The sequence below is a fragment of the Sciurus carolinensis genome, chromosome 1 (genome assembly GCF_902686445.1).
Source record: "Sciurus carolinensis chromosome 1, mSciCar1.2, whole genome shotgun sequence".
Classification (NCBI taxonomy): domain Eukaryota; kingdom Metazoa; phylum Chordata; class Mammalia; order Rodentia; family Sciuridae; genus Sciurus; species Sciurus carolinensis.
The window spans coordinates 57433786-57456118 of record NC_062213.1 but is presented as its reverse complement, the minus strand read 5'-3'; the positions used below and the strand labels follow the sequence as shown (position 1 = coordinate 57456118).

Sequence of the window (22333 nt, the reverse complement as noted above, 5' to 3'; positions counted from 1 at the left end):
CCAATGCTCTCTCTGAAATGTGGATGCTAACACACAATAAGGGGTTGAGGGAAGAATAGAAGTTCGTTGAAAGGGGAATGAAGGTAAGGGAGGAGAGATGGGAATACAAAAAATGGTAGAATGAATTGGATGTAAAGTTCCTACACTCATATATGAATACATGACCAGTGTAATTGCACTTCATGTAAAACCACAAGAATGGATTCCTAATTAGAATAAGTATGTATGTATAATATAATATATATTATACATACATATGCATGTATAATATATCAAAATATATTCTACTGTCATGTATATCTAGAAATAACAAATAAAAAATGAAAAATACAGTTATTCATTTCTTTGCTATAAATTTTAATAATCTACACATTATTATTTGAAATGTAAAGCTTTTAAAATTTTCAGTACAAGCCTACTTATTTATATTCCTTTCCTCTTTTAACTCTAGAAATATGTTTTGATACATTTGTGAAAACTATTTTAAATGTTTCTCTTGAAAGTAACATTTACCTAAACAATGGACATTATACTTCTATATATTACAACATATCTGAGGAAAAGCCATATCAGCAAAATCATACTATCACTGAATCTCTTTCTCTTTTTGATTTTATTTCTTCTATGGGCCTTTGATTCTTATTTTTATGAAGTAATAAAATTTTGCGAAGTTAATTCATAAGGTAATTAAAAATAACTTAATGCTAAATTTATTAATGATAATAAAAGGGCATAAGAAGTTTGAGAAATATATAAACTCCTTTATTTTGATTTTATCAAGATTTTTGTAATTGTTGTTTTGTGCTTTGGTGGTCCAGTGAATTTGGCAGGACAATAATAAACAAGAAATTTTATTCAACCATTTTTCACCCCAGTAAGTAATTCACAGATTGCTTCAGGATGTAAAGAATGTGTTCTGTGAAGGATTCATAGACAAATACATTTATAATTTTCTACTCTGTTGACAAGTTGGTCTTAGATTGAATCATACCACTAACTTTTCTGATTTTTTAGTGTGTAGACAGCAAATCATGGGAGTTTTCAGCCATCATAATCATGTGAGCCAATTCCTATAATACATATAGACAACAGATATCTCCTATGGGTTCTGTGTTTCTGGAGAAACCTAACTAATAAAATTTTGGTACTAAGAGTGGTTCCAGAAAAACAGAATTTTAAGGACTAGTTTTCTGAATTGGTTCTCAGTTTTCTGGATTGGATTATCTAATCTGACTGGATTTTAGGAAATTTATTACCCTTTTTGTAACAGTCAAGAGAGCACTGACGGTGCATAGAATTAACTGCTTATAGCAATACACAAAAATTCTCCACTGTATACTCCTAAACAGTCATCTGTAACAATTTAGGAACTGAGTGACCTTCTGTGTGATAGTTTTGAACACTTTTGGAAAACTACAGATATAATGGTTCATCACTTCTAATGTCAGTTCAACAACTTAGTGAGAAGTAAGGCATTCAAATTCTCAGCATAAAGACCTAAGAACTTCTAGGCATGCCCTGAAGGGAGTCTTCTCTTCTGTACCCCAGGGCTGTAATGCTGAAAAACCAGTTCAGAATCTCATCCTGAAAATTGGCAGAATTACAACAAAAGTTGAACTTGCAGCCTTATATAATGTCTACTGTTAAAAATGAGAGCATTACATTGGAACTAATTGTATCTTGTAAATTGGGATGCAATATGTGAGAAGATCCTGGTGGGTCTGAGGATACTCTACAGTAGGGTGACTAAATGAGGATATATGGGCTTTAAAAATGCTAGAGTTGAGCTGGGTATGTAGCTCTGTTGGTAGAGTTCTTGCCTTGAATGCATAAAGCCCTGGGTTCAATCCCTGGCACCACCACCACCAACAAAAATAAATAACCTCAAAAAATGTTAGAGTTAATAATAAATGACTTCACCACAAAAAATAATAACTATGAGAGGCAAAGCATTGACAATAGCTATACTTAACCATTTCACAATAAAAATGTACTTCAAAACATTGTGTAGTACATGATAATTCACACAACTTATATGTTATTTTAAGCAACAGTGAACACATTTTTAAAATGAAGAAAGAAAGCAGGTCCCTATGTTCTACGTTTTTCAGAAAATATCCATTAACCCATGGAAACATTATATACAGTCTCTTTGAAAATAATATGAATCCTTGTTTTTCAGCATAATGGAGATGACCTGGAACAAAGCACTACTAACAAGATTAACTGGAAAATAGGTCAATCCTAAAACCTAACACCATTATTCAGTCAAAATAAAATTTTCAAAAGACTCATGTATTTAAAATAAAACACTGCTTACTGACACATTGCAAAAACAAAATTTGCTACTAATGAGAAAGAACATCAGTTCTAATTCTTAAAGCTATAAAATCACTAATATCATCTAAGTAAATGTCATGGAAATCCAGTCAAGATTTAGGAAATAGAAATTTTAGTAATAAATAGTGTTAATTACTTTATAAAAGAAAGTCAATAAGCAATTATGATCCCAAATTCTGATTTTCTAATATTACTCTAAGTGGCTCAAGAATATCATATTTACAATCATTATTTTTACTTTAATTAAAAGTAACTATCATTACTCGATCTGTGGAAAGGAGGAAGAAATAAGTAACTAAAGGGGGCCTAATCAAATAACTACAAATAGGATTTTTGATATTACAAACATATGCTGCTACATATTGCATTTATATAATTACATATATAATAAGATTGTGACACTGAACCAGACCTTCAAGTGCTTATGATTTGGGCAATTAGTAGAGTCACACTTCTGCATGAAAATAACCTATTTGGACACTGCCCTTTTTGTGTAAATGACAGACCAGTTTTGCCAAAGGGAATTCTTAAACTCATTTAATATGTGGTACTCACTATAGTTGGTTTTATTTAAGCACCACACGAAGAATTTTTTCACAGACTATCTTACCCTCTTCTTCCTCTCTAGGTGATTAACTAGGTCCATTTTTAAATGGAAGATATACACTTGATATTTAAATGTAGTGCATCTATTCTTTTCAAATCTCAGAATGAAAGGCATCCAGTTTCAGTCTCTCTATGGAAAACTGAAATCGTCCTCTCTTTTGAAAGAAGAATAAATACTACTTTCCCTCTTCTTTAGCACTTGAGCCTCTTTACCTTTTTCAGTCCAGAGTATATGTTGTCTCAGTGTAGAGCATTCAAAATTTGTACCTTATCAAGAGAAAAAAGAAAATTAGTCTTTCATAAAAAAATAGAACAGCTATGTTATTAGTTCTTAAATCATATAAAATGTTGATTCTATACATTAGAAATACTTCCTAAGGACTTAGAGTTCAATGACAGTCCATAAATAAAATTGTTTGGGTGACTTAATGACAACTTTATGAAAAGTTTTTATTAATTATTGTGAATAAAAAGCATATATTAGTGCTAGGCAATTAAAATTTAATAACAGACATACTTCAATTATTTATCAATATTAGACAATCTTAAAACTTATGTGTAAGGTAAAATGCACTTTTATACTCTGTCATTAGAAAATCAAAGAATTGTGCCTATATTCATAGAAAATGGACTCATAGTTCTAACTAATGTTTGTTGATTTAGTTGTTTTTACTTTGAATCTATGAACTTTCTAAATGCTGGAATGGGAGGGAAAACAAACATTAAGCGAACAATAAAAACTATAATTTTGTGTATATTATGTGATGTATATGAGAGAATATGAACACGGGAACACTATTTGTAGGAAAAGGAAGAATCAAGTACATATCTTCAAATAGTAAATAAATAGAAAACCAGTTGTCTAGACTACAATTGACCACCAGTTTCCTTTTGTTATAAATTAAGTGGAGTATATTTTGAACTTACTTCATTTAAATTAAGGACAGTATATTCACCTTAGAAAACTAATAAATGCAAAGTATGTTCACTTAAAAAATTTAGCAAACATTTTTAAACAAAGAAAATAAAAATTACCTCAACATACACAAGTGCTGTTATCTCATCATACACTATACTTGTGTGCCTGTGTGTGTGTGTGTGTATATATATATATAGGCACACAAGTATAAACATATGCATTACATATACACTTTATAAGTGTAATGTGTATATACTTATACATTTGTATAATCAAATATGAAAATTTATGTATTTACTTTGTGATTTTTTTCTCTATATTTTAGTTAATATTAGATGTGATTTATTAGTTTCCACATTAAAATACTTTTTAGAGATGAGATTTTATTAATTCCTGATATGACAGAGTTAGAAGCACTTATGAAGTGTTGATGAAGTAAACAAGTTAAAGTGTTCCAACTATCTGTGGTATTCATCCCAAGGAAAGAAAATAGAGAATGGTTCTTGATTCACAGAAACAAATTCATCAGGAACAATAAATGCATAAGAATGTTTTAAGTTGTTGGAGCCACTAACCATGGTTACCTGTAGGAATAAGTGACGTGATCACTGAGAATTGCAACGCTGACAGTTCAGTGAATCCTCTTCTTTCTATAAGGATAAGCAATGTCACGGAAACTCAAATGTGGAACACAAGGATCTGGATCAAGAGTGGGCCAGATTCATCTAACTGACGTGTAAAACCATTTGTATTCAGCTATAGAAAATGTGATAGCATGCTTGGGGTGTAGCTCAGTGGTAAAGTACTTACCTAGAATGCACAAGGTCTTGGGTTAGATCCCTAGCATTGCCCAAAGGAAAGAAGCAGTAAGAGACGGGAATTAATCAGAGTTCATGCTTGTCACACTTTGTCTCATGTTGGACTATTACCACCTTGATCTAGAACTCAGGATCATTCAGGAGAGAGTTTCCAACACAGTGGAATGTTGTTATACAAGATAATCACAAATAGGATTTTGACCTCATTTTAATGTAAAAAACAAAAGATATGTGATGGCATTTTCCCCTGAAGTTAGTCAACTGTCCAGAAAACTTACTGTGTTAGTTCTCTAATTTGCTTAATCCCAGTTAAAGAAATGCTATCTATATCATTTTACTATATTTATAGTGTTTCTGTGAAGGAAACAAAGTAATTAGATAAAGAATGACTGAAGGGTGAGACCTATTTCAGAAAAGGTGGCAGAATAAGTCTACAGGAGGAAGTGACATTAAAGCAATAAGAAGATAAGTCAGTCAGATAAAGAGAAGAAATAACATTACAAGAAAAAACTGCATAACCAGATCCCTACAATGGAAAATCTTATAGCGTATCTGGGTAAATGATCATATATCAGTGTGAGGGACATACACATAAGATGTGACTGAACAGATTGATAGGGACTAGAATCTACAAAGTTGAGGATTTTGATTTTCCTCTGGATGCAAATAAAAGTCATTAAGCAGTTTTGAAAAGATAATGGAAATAACCAGATTTATGTGAGATACTAGTAAGAAGACTGTTCAAACACAGTAAGGGAGAATAAATGGTGACATATGCTAAGATGGTAATGGTGGATATGAAGAAAAATATGATACATACACACACACACACACACACACAAACACACATATACACACTACTTGGAGATATATTCCACAGGAAACACTGATGCACTCTGTGGAATGTGAAGAATAGTAAAGGGAGTGAGGATTATTTCTAGGTTTTGCTTTGAGTTAGTATTTAGCTTATTATGGTTTGGAAATGAGGTATCCCCTAAAAGTTCCTGTGTTAATGCAGTAATGTTTGGAGGTAAAATAATTGGACTGTGTGAGATGTAACCATACCAGTTTGAATGGATTAATGGGAGCATGCGTTCAAAGGTTCATTCACCCTGTGACCCCGTTTCTTCTTTCACTGCTTCCTGACCACCATGATGAGCAGCACCCCTCTATCATACCCTTTTGTCATGATGTTCTGCCTTCAGAGCACTGGACTTAGCCCACCATAGACTAAATCTCTCAAACCTTGGCCAAAATAATCTTTTTTTCTCTAAGTTGTTCTTGTCAGGTATTTTGATCACATTGATGCAAAGTAGACTAACTCAAAATTTGGTATAAGGACTAGAGTTGTTGCTGTGACTAAACTGACCATGTGGTTCAGAAGTCTTTATAATTGTTTTTGGCAAAGTCTGGAGATACATGCTGGAAAAGTTTTAAAATGTTGTGAAGGGAGTTTAATGAGTGCTTCTGGTGGATACTCAGAAGACCAGAATACAGACAGTAAGGACCATGTTCATGATGATTCAGAGATAAATAAAAACTCTATTGAGAATTGGATTAGAAGTCAGTCACCATACATTCTAGCAAAGAACTCATCTCCATTTTTCCCATGTCCTGAAACATTGTGTGAGCCTGAATTTAAAGGTGATGAGCTAATAAATCTGGTGGAGAAAAGTTCATGTCAGCACAGCATTCAGTCAGTGGCATGGATTTTGCTGGTAGATCTTAGCCAGGTTTACTGTGAGAATTGGGAGCAGAAAACAGAGTTAAAGGGTTTTTTAAAAACTTTCAGTATGTCCAGAAAAATGTATGTCAATCTAGGGCCCAGGAAGATATGCTTGTTGAAGATATTACAGCCACTGAAGAGATGCTAGGTGCTTTGCACAGAAATGATAGGAAAGAAGGCTTGAGGGCATCTCAAGAATTTGCAAGACCATACCCATTGCAGGCTCAAGGATATAGCAGAAAAAATTCCTTTGAGAAGAGATCCTGAGGGCACCCTGCTTTTACAGGGGACCTAGGAAGTTGTTTCACTGTGATGAGTCTAACAAGAATTAAGAGATGCCAGTAATATGGACTGTCTGCTGAGAAAAGTTGCTGCTTACAGAGGAAGTCAGGTCAAAAGAAAGGCCATGTGCACTAGAACTGGCAAGGCCACATAGGCAAGCTGCCAAAGTCCTTTGAGGAACACATCTTACCACCATGTGTCCTGGATGCTATATACAGAGTTATTGGACCTGTTTGTCTGACTGGATTTCCATCTTGTTTTATTCCCAAGCCTTCCTTCTATGTGTTAATTCCTCCTTTTTGAAACAGACATTTTTACTGTGTGCTGTTTTAGATATGTAACTTGCTCTTGATTTGCACATGGGCTTATTGCCTAGAGCTTGCCTTGAGTTTTAGGTGAGACTTAGGACTTGAATGTTCAGGTAATGCTAGAACTATTAAGACAATGGGACTCTTGGAGATAAAACAAATGACTTTTGCATTATGATATGGATATGAGCTTTTGTGGGTCAGGGACGAAATGTTATGGTTGGTTATGAGATGACCCCAAAATCTCCTGTATAAATGCAGGAACGTTCAGAGGTAAAATCATTGAATTGCGATCTATAACTTAATCACTCCATCCTAGTTTGAATTAATTAATGGAGTGGTAATTGTAGGCAAGTGGGGCATAGATGGAGGAGGTACGTAACTCAGGCGGCCTTCTCTGTGGTCCCTTCCCTTTCTGTGTCTGCTTCCTGGTTGTGGTGTGTTGAGCAGCACTCCTCCACCATGCCCTTTGATTATGATGTTCTGCCTTACCTTGGGCCCAGAACAAAGGACTCAACCATTGAATAAACCTCTGAAATCCTGAGCATAAATATACTTACCATCTTCTAAATTATTCTTGTCAGGCATTTTGGTCACAGCAATGCAAAACTAATTAACACATGGCTTATGGCACTGTTCAATGAGAAAGAAAACATTTGCAAAATGTATCAGCTCGGATGAAGGAGTAACTGAGGTTACATGTTAATTGCAGAGACACATAACATGTTTCCCAAACTTTCCTCAAAGAAAAGAACCACCAAGGGAACTTAGTACACACACGGATGATCAGTTTTTCTGTTAGAAATTCTGTTCAGTAGGTCCTAGTTGAGTATATGACATGTTGCTGTTGTTGTTCTCTCAAACTACACAGGTATTAAGTATACATATATACATATATATACATATGAAACCAAGAAGGTATCGATATATAGTGATATCCAAGATACCTTCAAGGCAACGTGAGAAAGAGTACCTCTAAGTACCTGCCTTATACTTAAGAAAGAAGAAAATATATCTAAATGCACATATATCTGTTCATTTGTGCAAAAGTGTTGTAAAAAGAATAAACCAAAAACTAATGCTGCTGCATATTTACAGGAAGCAGATGAAAACTGAGCAGAAAAAAACAGACTGGGAATGGGACTGAAGGGTTAAAAAGAATGACATTTCTATGAATATACCTTTTGTATAGTTCTGACTTTTAAACTATGAGAAAATTTTACATACTCATGTAAATAAATTAAATAAAATATAATGTGAAAAGATCTCAAAATGGAACACAACCTTTAACAAATTATTTTTATTACAAATCAATTTTAAAATTATACTGAAAGAAGTAAGGGACAAAACTAAACTAGAATTTTGGAAAACAGTATTTTGACCACACACTTTTGGGATCATACACATACTATAATTCTAGAGACAAAAATAACTATACATAAATAATGTACTTGCTAGAAATTTGATTTTCCTAGAACTGAGGAAATAAAGAATTGGATTGTGGGTAATAAGAATCAGATTTCTCACTGTGAAAGAAAGAATGATGGAGACTAGAATAAACCCTATGGTGTTGAATTGAAATCCAGGTATCCACTTGAACTTAATGGTTTGATTGATAGGTAGATAGGCAGACAAATAGATATTCAGATATATGTGTTTGTGCCTATATACACATGGATAAATATGAAAACACTGATGAATATAAAAATGGAGATGTGCATATGAGTTCATACATATTTTCTTAGTGTTTCTGTTGGAAGGACAATGAGGTATCTTGAGTAGCAATGAGTATACCTCATGTCAAGATGCTGGTTTATAAAAACTTTTTTTTTTTTTTTCTTGTTGTGGTACTGGGGAGTTGACTCAGGGACTCCTATCCATGAGCCACATACCCAACTCTTTTCATTTTTTGATTTTCAGACAGGGTCTTGCTAAGTTGCTTTGGGCCTTGCTAAATTGTTGAGGCTGGCTTTGAACAAGTGATCCTCCTGCCTCAACCTCCCAGCTAAAAACCCTTTTTTAATTCAAGGAACCAGAACTCCCTGTAGAAATAGCTGATTCAGTTCTGGAATAAAGAAAGTTTCACAAAGTAAGATGTGATATTACCCAAAGAGTGTATGATCAGGAAAGAGCTTTAAGGAGTACCAATAACTAAACAATTTAGGCAACAAGTTAATTAATGATAGAAGTATATTTTAGCCAATAGTATAAATAAAATAAATATTTATAAGTTCATACCTATCTAATTAAATTTGTAATTAAACAAATTTAGAAACGAGGGGGGAACAGTTCTTCCTTATAATTAAATTATAGTTAATAACTGTAGAAGGTATGATGGAAATAAAAAATTGACCATTTGTGATACACCATCATAGTTCTTGAAGACAGAAATTATTGATGAAGCTAAAATTAGTGTGGGGAAATGAAACAGGAAACAGTTGACTTACAGTTCTAAATCATCTACCCCCAAAATGCTTATTAAGTACAAACAGAAAAATAATAATTATGGAGCTACCACTCTAACCAAGTAACCAAAGTTAATACCACCCAGTAACAAGAAACAGGGATTCTTCAATTTCCTGATTCAATGCACTGAGAAGGGCATAGCATCACTCCTGTGTTTTGGTCGAGTCGTTACATAATCTCAGTCTCACCATGAGAAAATGTCAAACAAGAACATGCTGCAAAGGATTCTTTCTAAACTCAGGTCACTAAAAACTGAGGAACCATCTATTTTACATTGGAGAAGAGTAAAAAGATATGGCAAATAACTGAAATAAATGATCCTGGATTTGATTCTGGAGAGCAGGACAATAGGAAGTATTTGAATATGGTCTGTAAATTAATTAATAGTATTATACCAATGTAAATACCTTGGTTTCAATAATTTACTCTGGTTATGTGCAATGTTAACACTTGGAGAAACTATGTAAAAGCTATATGACATGCATGCTCCCATGTTTGAAGTTTTCGATAATTTAAACTTGATAATAGTTCAGTAAAAACTTAGTTTGGAAATTTCTGAGACTTCAAACTTTCTTATGAAGTAAAGTCCCCTGTTTAGCAATCTTACTGATTCAATAAGGAAGATAAGATTTACAAAAGATGGATCCTAAATTCATAAAGTATAACATGGGAAACAATTTTGTCCACTTCAAGGTATCACAGAATTGTATCATGAGTGAGATGCATGAACTACTCCCATATATGAGTTGGAAAACCATGGCATCAGAGAATTTACTCATTGTAGAGCCCTTTAGAGTTGACTTTTCCAACTTTATAGATTCAATTTCTATTAAAACACTTGGATACAGGCAGTTTGCAATTTTAAAATACAATCTATTTTATTGTTGAAAAGTTAACCTGACTTACTTGTCTAAAACATTTGGTTTGGAGAAACCTAACGCTTTACCATAGGACAACTCCTCAAGATTTTTATAGCTGCTACATAGTTTCCTCCTAGACTCCTTTGGTCTTGTCTATTCCCAGTTTCTTTAGCTACTTATTCTTTTATTTTAGATACCAGATGTTTTATAGCAGTGATCACTCTCTTTAGCATAACTTATTTGTCATATGGGGTACTTTAAACCTACCTGAGACTGTTTACTATGATATTCAGAAAATTCAAACATAAAATTTCCGATCAGCTGGTAAGTCTTCAACTAACATGATTCATATGCAACAACTGATATGTAAAAGGTAAATTCCAAAGTACTTAATCTTTAAGAGCTAGTGTATATTTATCTGGAATGTACATGCAATGTGAACTTTTTATCTACACATCCTTATCGTTACTCTGTGGCAGGAGAAAGGGGAATGCCTCATGTGATGATATTTAATACCCTACTGTGAACTAAGAAATCAACAACTTGAAAGGATTATTTTATCCCAATATACATATATAACACAATTTTTCTCTATTCTTTGCATTTTTCTCATCTTTATTTTTCATCAGTGGGCACTTAAACACATTCGTCAACCTGTATCATGAAAATCAAAGTAGACTACATTGTTTTAACTTTTGTATAAATACCTTCATAAGTAAAAGAAGGAATGATTGGGGCTAAGGTTGTGGCTCAGTAGTAGAGTGCTTGCCTAGCACATGTGAGGCCCTGGGTTTGATATTCAACACCACCTAAAAAAAATAAATAAAAAATATAAAGGTATTGTGTCCATTAACAAAAAACCAGAAACGGTTGTTAAAACACTCATTGCTCTCTGGGAGCCAAGTCATAACTGCTTTGTTAGGCACAGTGAAGCTATTTTAAAAAATCATATATTAAAATCCTAATGAAATTCAGACACTGATGTGTGCACAATCCCAGGAAAGGACTTTCTCACAATTTGTATTCTTCCGTATGCAACCCTAGCAAGTGAAGTTTAATCAGTAGCAAACTTCATTTTATTTATATTTATGAAATGTCAACTTAATTTTTAAAAACCAATATATCCCTCTTAATTTAAAACACTATGAATTTTCATCTTTAATTAAAGTTGAGACCAGGTCTCAGTTGGAATTCTGTATTCTCATTTTAAAAGAATGTTTTTGAGTATCATCTTCTAAAGTTCGTGTGGTGTGATTCCTTAACATAATTACAATCTTGGAAACTGAAGAAAAGGGTCGAATTTGTGATTTGAACCTGTTTGTAAGTCTGGATATTTCTTTAAAATGAATTCCCACTGACCACAATATCTGTACTTTGTCTTTTTTTTTTTTTTTTTTTCCCTTCTCTCTGCTAAAAATAAGAGCAACTTCATGTTCAATTCCAGCATCAACCACGAGGGGGCAAACATGTATCGTATGCACAATGGAGGGGATATTAACAATGATAAACTAGATCCAATGGGGGGAAAAAAAAAGAAGTGAAATCAGTAAGGACATTAGCCCATGTTAGAAAGAAGATAATGCCAATATAGCCCTTTGATGATAAGATGTTTAATTTTTATTTTTACCTCATATTCAGTGCCAGAGGAAGTATATCTAAAAGTTGGAGTCAAGTGTAACAATAGAGATGTGTAAAGCCCTTGAAATCACTAAGAGTTCTGTTCTACTTACTCTATTCTAATAGCTTTGAATTTTTTAAAGTAGATTTTAAATTGTATATATTTGTGGGGTACAGTGTAGTTTTTCAATGTGACTAGAGCATGTAATGATCATCAGATCAAGGTAATTAGTATATCCACCATTAAGGGTAGTTCTATAGAATACATTTCTGAAAGAATTGATCAAAAATGCATCCTCAATCAGTATGGAGGTTTCTGAAAGACTACGCATGGAAACACTATGTGCCCTGGCTATACCACTCTTCGGTATTTACTTTAGAATTAAAGTCATCATACTACAGTGATACACGCATACCCAAGTATATAGCAGTACAATCCACAATAGTCAAACTATGGAATCAGTCTAGATTTCCATCAATGGATACCTGGATAAAGAAAATGTGATACACACACACACACACACAATGGAGTTTTATTTAACCATTAAGAAAAATGAAATTATGTCTTTTGCAGGAATATAAATGAAACTTGAGTTCTATATGTTAAGCAAAATAATTCAAACTCAGAAGGTGAAGAATGTGTTTTCTCTCATATGTGGCAGCTAGAGAGGAAAAGGAAAACAAAGTTGGGGAAGAATCTCAGAAAATCAAGTGAGAACAGTAGAGGAAAGGGACCAAGTGGTGGACGGAGGCATGGAGAGTGCTGGGGTGTGATATTGACAAAATTATGTTGTTATATTGTATGCAGGTATGAATATGTAACAACAACTTTCATCATTATGTACAATAATAACACACTAATGAAAAAATGTGGAAAGAAAAAAGAAAAAAAACCGACAAGGTCACAATTAATATAGGAAGTTTTAACACAGTTAACTCCATAACTGATATACCAGGCAGTCAAAAGTCAATAGAATAGAAAATACTGGAACAATGTCATGCTAATAGTCAAGTCTAAACAATGCTCCTTACAACTGCAGAACACATGTTCAAGTAAAGTGGACTATTTATAAAAATAGATCAATACAACATGGATGAGCCCAGAAATCATTATGTTAATTTGAATTGAGCCAGCCACTGAAACAGAAATGTCAAATTATCTCACATATATGTCCAATCTAAAAATGTTGAAACTCACAGAAGCAGAGAGTAGAAGAGTTAGAATAGTGGTTCCAGCCACTAGGACAGGATTCAAGGGAGGTGTTGATCAAAGGTTACAAAATTTTAGTTATTTAGGAGAAATAAGTTCAAGAGACCTATTGTACAACATCATAACTATATTTAACAACAACATATTATATTCTTGAAAATCACTCAGTCAATTTTAAGTGTTCTCACACAAAAAATGAAAAATGCATGTTAATTAGCTAGATTTAGCCATTTCATACACATATATATATTTCTTTTCATCTTTTTTTAAAATTTCTTTTTTCTGTTACTGGGAATTGAACCCAGGGGTACTTTACCACTGAGTAACATCCCCAACTCTTTTTATTTTTTATTTTCCGATGGGTCTTACTAAGTTGCTTAGGAACTCTCTAAATTGCCCAGATTGGCCTCAAACTTGCAAGCTTCAGCTTTCCCAGTTCCCAGGATTATAGGCTTGCATCACCACACCCAGTCATGATGTATACATATTTCAAAATGTCATGTTTTGCACAATAAATATGTACAAATTTTATTTAATTTTAAAAATAAGTAAATTATCAGAAAATCAATCAATAAAATGGTCTCCATGAAAATCAGAATTAAAAGTACATTTCTCATCTAAGATAATGTCATTGACTTAAGGGCCAAGAAGTCACAGACAGAAATTCAGCTAAAATATGATCAAGGATTTCTGTGTACTGGAGTGAACTTTGGTGTTCTAGTTGTTGGCTTTTTATGTACCATTGGTGTTACGATTTTCAGACACTATATTATAACATGAAGTTAAAATTAAGTGTAAGACAAGCGGTCATAGTTGAAGTCCTCAGTTCCTAACCTATCCAGATCAGAGTCCATGGTCCATTTTGAAGTCATTCTTCTGTATACACCCTGAACTCCCTAAGCTGCCACCTCTGTTGCATTTGTCATGCAAATGCCAAGCTTGTTGAATGAAATAGAACCCTCTGCCAACTCAACACCTGTATCAAGCAGCTAAACATGACTAGAGAAAACTCAGTAACTTTGCTAATGATTCTTATTTAAATTCAAATAATTAACCCTAAGTACATTCCTAGTACTTATTAGAAAACTAACTGCTAATCAATTCTTTTGTCCTCTGTCCTAGGCAACTGTTAGAACTTCTCTTTTCTCATCTCCCAAATCTCTCCAAATCCTCAGCTGCTTCTTATTTCACTGAGAATATAGTGGAATGAGAACAGAAATTTCCAAGGGCTTCAAAGATTAAGTCCATCAGCTTGTCTGGGTCCACCTGATGCCATGTTCTCTTTTGAGGGAAACGTTTGCCCTCTGATCAAAGGCCAAACCCTCTACTTTAAACTGGATTCTTCTCCTCTTACCTACTCAAGGACTTCCCTTGTAGAGTGTGAGTCTTCTCTTTTCTGTATCATTATTTGCTTTTTGTGAGACAGTCATATCAGAATACAAAGATGCTCAACTTACGAAGAAATCGTTTTCTATTTCTACATCAAATTTTAGTCATTGATCCATGGCTCTGTTTCTTTATATAGCAAAACTACTGAAAAATGATGGCTGTCTTTAACATTTCCCCTTCTTTTCCTCCCATTAACTTGGTTCTGCTCTCTCCACTACACAAAAACTATTCTTATCAAGTTTATTAGTTATCTCTAGGTTACCAAGTCCTTTATTAAATTATCAGTTCTCTTCTTAACCTATTCTTGGTGTAGGAGCTATGATCACTCCTTCTTCCTTCTAACATCTTTTCCACTTCCCTTCTGGGGCTGTTCTACCTATCCCTGGTCACTTCTTCAGATTCTTGCTTGATCACTAGATACTGGAGTGTCCCACCGGTCAGTCTTCCAGCATCATACACTGACTTCTGTAATGATTCCATCTGGTCTAAAGATTTTAAATATCATGATAGCTCACAATTTTTTCCTGCATTCATGACACCTCTCCTCTGAATTTCATACTAGTATATCCCATTGTCTATTTTACATCTTCACTCAGATCTCATCAAGATCACACATTTAATAAGTTCGAAAACAAACTAATTCCCAAAAACTCTCTTCCTAGAAGGCCTTAAATAGTCTTTCATTCACCTATGTTTTTAACCCCTTATGGTAACAGTTGCCCCTTTGATCATTTCAGTTAGGCGAATACACATTGCCCAATTAGATAAATTACCCCATAGTAACTGTTTTATATCAGTCTGGTCTTTTATCTTAACTCCCTAACAGTAAAAGCAAGGTGAATTCTTAGCAATGTCTAAAGAAACCGTTTCTGTTTTGTTTATAGTCATTTCCCCTTTCAAAGTCCTATTTTTGTTATATATGCTACTCTTCAGTATCAAATACCAATCTTCATATAAATGATATTTTACCTTGTATCATTGCTTTCACACTAATGTATAAAACTCTTAGTCTATCTTTATTTACTTAAATATAACTGTTAGACTCCCTATCCCTGAACTACACTGTATACATTTTTATAAGAATCCTCCTTTTATCCTTTCTCATAAATCCAAATTATATAAAACAACATTGATTGTCAAGGACAAAGTGCTCAATTCTTTAGTAGACCAAGCTCCCAGCTTTAGGCAGACCCCTACAGAGTGATGAGAGCAGAAGACCTGGCAGTCAATCCTGTGACAGATGCTGGGACCAAATCACCCTGACAACTCCTCTCAATAATAAATCTGAGAAGCTAATCTCTGCTAAATTGTTAATGGCTGCTAATGAGATATTCAGTTACCTTTTCTCATAGGAAATTTGCATTTAAATGAGCCCCTCTGGAAGGACTCCTGTAACCCAAAGGTGGGTTCTAAATGCTGACCCTGGTCTCTGGCTCTGGTTTCACCTTGTCTCTTCTTGACACTCATGGCCTTAGTAGGTCATTTGATTTCTAATTTAAGACTATCTGAAAGGAAATATTTCAGACCTCAAAGTCAAGATCTAAAGTTTTCATTTCTAAAACAGATTGTGCAATGAAAAGTCATAAAGTAAAAATTTAAAAAGACCTCTTTCATAAGACTCTACTCTTTATAAATTAAATTATGTGGCAATTGCTGAGTGTCAAATTCCAAGAAGAGAAATTCAACCTTTATATGTGTAAATAAAACACTTCCTATTTATTTTTCCTTTTCTTTCCAGTTTCCCTATGCCTCTTACCACACTGTATTATCTGAAGCAGTTAAACACGACCATTTCATGCCTTTAATTTTTGTCTTTTCCATGCCATCATCGATACCCTGATTTCCTTCCATCAGTAAAAAGCACCTGACCAGAGTGTTTGACAGATAAAGTGTCTACATACCTGTGAGAAACTGTCTGCCTCTAGTGAGTCTGGCTTCACATAATGGAAAGAGTACTAGAGAGGATAAGAAAACATTCTGGGGCTGTCCCAATCACAACACTGCCCACTGCCTCAGACAAAATGAAAAAAATAGCTAAGTATCTTTTACTCTTGGAACAAAGATGTATATTAGCCTTTCTTCTCCTCACTTAAATTAGAGACACTGCCAGTTGTATATGTAAGAATCCTCACCCAGGGTTGAAGTTCAACTGTAAAACCTCCAGTCTTCCAAGTTTCTCAGTCTCTTGTTCTCTTCCCCTTCTCATCCTTCCTCCCTTTGACTTTATATGAGCCTTTATTTTTAAGACCGGACATCTAGCAATTCTTTCAACTCAGTTGTAAATTGTTAAGATTGAGCAGTTTCATTCTTCAGAATGGATGAACTTTAGATTAGGTAGAGGGAAATGAGAAGGGGGGTTATGAAAAATGGTGGAATGAGACAGACATCATTACCCTACGTACATGTATGATTACTGGAGTGGTATGAATCTACTTCGTGTACAACCATAGAAACTAAATGATGTACCCCATTTGTGTACAATGAATCAAAATACAGTCTTTAAAAAAATAAATAATGAATTTTTTTAAAAAAGTATTTAGCTCTTTAGAGATGAAAACCTGTCCAACTTGACAAGAATAATATTATAGAGTGTGCATTGCCCTTAAAGTTTGCACTAAGCAATTTCACATCAGATCATTTTATTCTCACAACAGTTCTATGTTGGGATTCTAATATTGTCATTTTGTTTTATTTTGACATGAACCTTTTATCCTGGAAAGCCTATGTAACACATCTCAAAATAATAAATTTAAAGGCATAAAATAGATAGCATATATATACATACATATATATATAGCATATAGAATTGCAAAGAAAACTATCAATTTTAAAATTTAATAAAATATGAAACAAATTTATGATTTAAAAATGTAAGGGCACTTAAACTCATTAAATAATTATAGCAGTTATCTATTAACTACTATACTTTTTAAAACTGAAATTAGGGGAATGGATTAATAATTCTGGTGCTGATAAACCTATATACTGGAATTAAACAAGTGAAAACAGCAGATGATAGGAGTGATGTTTTTCAGTGTTAGAGTGTGAATTTACATATAAGCAAGGGGAAGTGGCTAGAATGATCTCTGTGACAATGGATTAGAGCTGGAAACACTAGTTTGTACTCACAGTTTACAGACATTTGGACACAGACATTTACATGTAGAAATATTTTTAAATGGACATATAAAAATATTTAAAGATAAGTGTACATATATGGGTTAGTAAATACATATATATCTTTTCTATCTTGGTTAAGAAGTCCTAACAAAACAACACCAATTAGCAATGAATGTACCTAAAGCCCAGATCTTGGTTTGTGTTACCATTCTCCAATAAATGGAACCAGGGTTCCTTGGAAAAATGGCTGATTCTAGGACTAGTCAGAAAATAAACAAGATTAACCTGGAACATTTTATACTACCATGGAAATTTTACATGCTCACACACATAATTAAATCATAAAGGATTGTTAACACACACACAAATTACAGAGGTGAGTCAAAGAAACACAGATACCAACTAAGAACTCCCAATGGCCAATGCTGGAATAATTTGAACAAAATAAATGATATGACTTATTACCTAAAGAACAAATACATATCCACAAATCTATATTGACATAAACAAATAATTGAACAAATTAATATGTAGGGGAGAATAGACAAATCTTCTAAGCAGAAAAATTCCCAATACTTGATGCACACACTTCATCCTTAAACGTAATTCCTCCTCCTTAGGTTTGACTTCCAATAGTGACTTGCTTCCAACAAATACCAGTAAGGAAGGGATAGGCAATAACTTCACAATGGAGAAACACAGCAAACAGTGCCTCAGCTATGTCAAAAACAGCAGTCACACACTGATTGTAATAGTCTCTGTATGATGTGATGAAAGGCCACTTTATCTCTGGGGTCATCCTTTCAATAACCCATAACCCATAACCACAGTCTTATCCAAGAAAAACATCAAACAAACTGCAATAGTGGGACATCCTACAAAATACTTGACTGCTACTCTGCAAAACTATAAAGACAGTTAGAAACAAAAGGTTTGAGAAACTGTCACAGCCCAAAGGAGCCTAAGGAGACATGATGAATTAACATAATGTGGTATCTCAAATGGGAGCAAAGAACATAATTAAGGATATTAAATAAAAACCAAAGGAATGTGAATATAGACTTTACTTAATGATAATGTATCAACATCAGTTCATTAATTGTAACAGTTACCATACTAATGTTAAGATGTTAATAGAGGAAATTGGCATATATGGAAAAACTCTGTACTATTTCTCATTTTTTTGTGTGTAAATTAAAACCATCTAAAAAATAGTCTATTAAATAAAAATTTTAAAAGTAATGATTCTAACACTAGAGTGCTATTATTTTAAGATACTTATGAACACTGCAACAGGGAATTACCTATGATTTTTATGGATGACAATGTCCTAAGTATTCTTAATATTCTTGTGGTTTGTTGACTATATTTATATTTAAAGAACAAGCTAAATACTAAGTTTGTTAGAGATTAGTGAAACTAAATATATAATTTTGTTATCCCAATTCCATACTCCCATTCACATACCCCTTTGATATAGACTAGGAAGGCTCTGTTGCATGGTAATATTAATGACTTGGTTTTTATGAAAATATGTCTCAGATAAATGAACAAAGTAGTCCCATTTTTCAAAATTCTGAATTTTGCTACAACATTTTGACTATACCACCTCCCTGTTTTGGAACCTATAACTGAGGGGTGGGAAAGTTTCACTTAATTAAGGTGCTTCCCTGACCTTAAAGGACTGCACTCTTTAGATTGCTGGACAAATTCCCAGGGTACAGATGGCCTGGACCTAGCATTGGGCAAATCCAAGAAAAAGACAAGTTAAATGAGGAAACTACAACACCTGAAGAATCCCAGCATTATGGAACCTCCCTACTTGGAAATGACTCAATTAGCTAAGAAACCCTGGCTCAGTTGCAAGATAGCAAATGCTAGGCCCTTTTCTCTATGAACAAATAACTCTTAAACTGTTGATATGGTCAGTAATTTGGGAAAGAAACAAAAGACTGAGCTTGAGAATAACCTTGATAATAGCTGGTACCAACTTAAAAAGAAAAGGCCGGGGCTGATATGCATACATGTTTATTTCATTTTTAAGGTAAGCTCTGATAAATCCTTTAGGAAAGAATGAGTTACAGCCATCCGTTAATGTGAACTCTGCCTCTGGGTTTCCAATTGTTACTGCTGTCGCCAGAGCAGTCTGTTCAATTTGGTGATAGCTGGGGGTGCGGTCCGAAGGAGGGAGCTGGAGAATGAGGGGTATTAGAGCAAGCAGTTATCTGCCCACTAGTGAACCAATAAACAGCAACAAAATTCTGGGGTGACTCCTTTGTTTCCTTGGGTGCTTTCTCTAGTCGGCCCCGCTTCGCTCCTGAGGGAAATTCCCTATTTATTACGTAGGCAAGAGGGCTAGAGAGGTCCCAGCTTTTATAATTGTGAGTGGTTTAGCTGTTTGTGTGTGTGCGTGTGTGTGTACATGTGTTTGTGTTAGAGGGCGGTGGAGCGTACTAAAAGGGGCTTTGAATGATCGATTGCTAATTTTAAAATATTTTTGGAACATTTGAACGTTTATCTCAAAAGACAATTCCAGCTCTCAAATTCAGCGAAATGAACAATACTGACAAGGAAAATGAAGAGGGTGGGAAACCCACACAGGCGAATGGAGCTGCCCATGCAACCAGAGTGGCAGGGGAGCGCTTGGAGGAAGGAAGCTCTGCAGAGAAAGTCTCTCTGGATCTTGTCTTTTGGTCCACAATCCAATGCTGTTGCGACTGTAAGAGCATTAACAGAAAATAAACCTACAGCCCAAAGGAGTAGCGTTCGTCTGGCACAGTTTCCAGGCTTCTGTCCCCGCAGCTGGAAGAGATCCCTCTCCCCCCGCGGCTCGAGCGAAATGTGGTGATCCGGCGGAGGATGACTTCATGCACCCGAGGCTCGGCGGCGGGAGCTGTAGCTGCAGCTGGCAGGTTGGGTAAGGGCGGTCAGAAGCTGACCACGCATTTTACCCCGCGCGGCGACTGTGGCCGCGGGCAGCTGTCGCCTGGGACACTAGGTGACTCCAGCCAGGAAAGGTAAGCTGCCTAGCTGTTATTAGCCTTGGCCACATTGCGCGGTGCTTTCCGCTGGGTTATGGGGTTTGCAGTACAGGGGAAGAAGGGGGATAACCCTGAAGCATTCTGCGGGCGGTAGAGGGGCAACAACTGGGATTGAAATGTTAATCAGCCAAGTGCTGGAGATTGGAGGAGCGGTGTTACTGGGTAGACAAAGGCGGCGTTCAGTCACTCTACTTTTTGAAAAATGTTCGACCATTTCAATTCCAGACTCGTTTAGACCCTGAAGAAGATTCAAAACGTAAAATAATTTGAGTTGATCTTTCTACCTTTATGCCTTCTACCTTAACTTGATTATTTCTGGTCTTGGAGCAGCAGGTTCCTGGCAACAGCCTGGGGAAGTAACCAGACATCTTCCCTCTCTTTCAATGGTGCTAGGTCCTCTCTCCTCCCAGGTATCATACTGGGTCTATGCTCGTCTCAATGTCACAACATCTGTCTCAATACAGAGCCTTTAGAACGGTCTTTAGGTGAAGGAAAAACTTCCCTGATCTTCCGGAGTTCAGCTTGATTTGAGCAGCACTTGATATCCTCTCCCTTCATTTACCATCTTCTCTGTCAATCATTTCATTGATCTTTTTCGTAGATGCCATAGTGGGTTCACAGGACAGTTCTTGTCAGCTCATATCTATAGTCTCAGGTCCATGACCGATTTTGTCAAGGACCCAGAAAGGGCATTGCCTCACACAGGGTTTCCCGTTCAGTATTCTCACTATATACCCTTAACCTACGTCCTTCCCCCAAATAAACGGAATGAAATACCCTGCTTTTAGCCCAGTACCAACATGGTTTCCCACAACTCCCTTCCTTGTAGTCACTCTGGCTGGCTACCAGAAAGCTTGAGAGGACAAAGTATATTTGGGGTGTGAGGGCTGCTTCTTATGTATGCATAGGTAGAAACAAAAATGTAAATTCCAGTCTGTCCAGTATTTCTTGAACCATTTTTAGTCCAGATGGGGTGTGAAAGAAATAGCTGTTAGGGGTTAGGGCAAGTCTTTCCCCAAAAGCAAGTGTTATGTTTGCCCTAGGATTCCCAAGAACCTTAAAAGAGTTTTCAGAGAGCCTTTCTTCATTAAGCAGTCAGAAAGCCAGTGGAGCTGCCCAATTTAAGCCTCAGGCTATTTGAACATCTTTAAGTTTTTCTCCCCATTTACAGGTTCCTATCGCTTGTTTTAGGATTTCTCTCATAGACCCTTGTTACTGAGCTCAAGTTCTTATTCTTATTGCCTCCTAGGGATGTACATTTGAATAATATGCTGTGAAATGGTTAAGATGGCTGTTATGGGGATTGCAACTGTGCCACTTTGACAATAGAGAACAACTGGGATAAGCCAGATTGTGGTGTGTCTTGTGCCAATATTCTCTTTAAAAAGGATCTGTTATCTTTAACTTGAAATTAGAGTATGACTCAACAGCAATGTAATTTCATTTTAGTAAATGAAAATGGATCAATGAAAAAGAGTTTATGGCAAAATATTGTACCTCTGCTTACCTTCCTTTTTCAATGTAGCTTTTTAGACATATTGATTCTGAAAAATCATGTTAATTCTATTATATATTAATATTGCTTTTCTAATCACAAATTCTGCTTTTATATAATACAGGTCAGAAAGATT

General features: G+C 35.0%; 1 protein-coding gene across 1 annotated transcript in view; it reads left to right on the top strand.

Annotated features, from left to right (window-relative positions):
• The first annotated feature begins 20534 nt into the window (after window positions 1-20534).
• Pkia (cAMP-dependent protein kinase inhibitor alpha) overlaps window positions 20535-22333 on the top strand; it is a 90974-nt gene continuing 89175 nt past the window's right edge. Inside the window, exon 1 of the mRNA XM_047522409.1 lies at window positions 20535-20678. The gene's annotated coding sequence lies outside the window, so the exon portion shown is untranslated. The remainder of the gene's footprint in view (window positions 20679-22333) is intronic.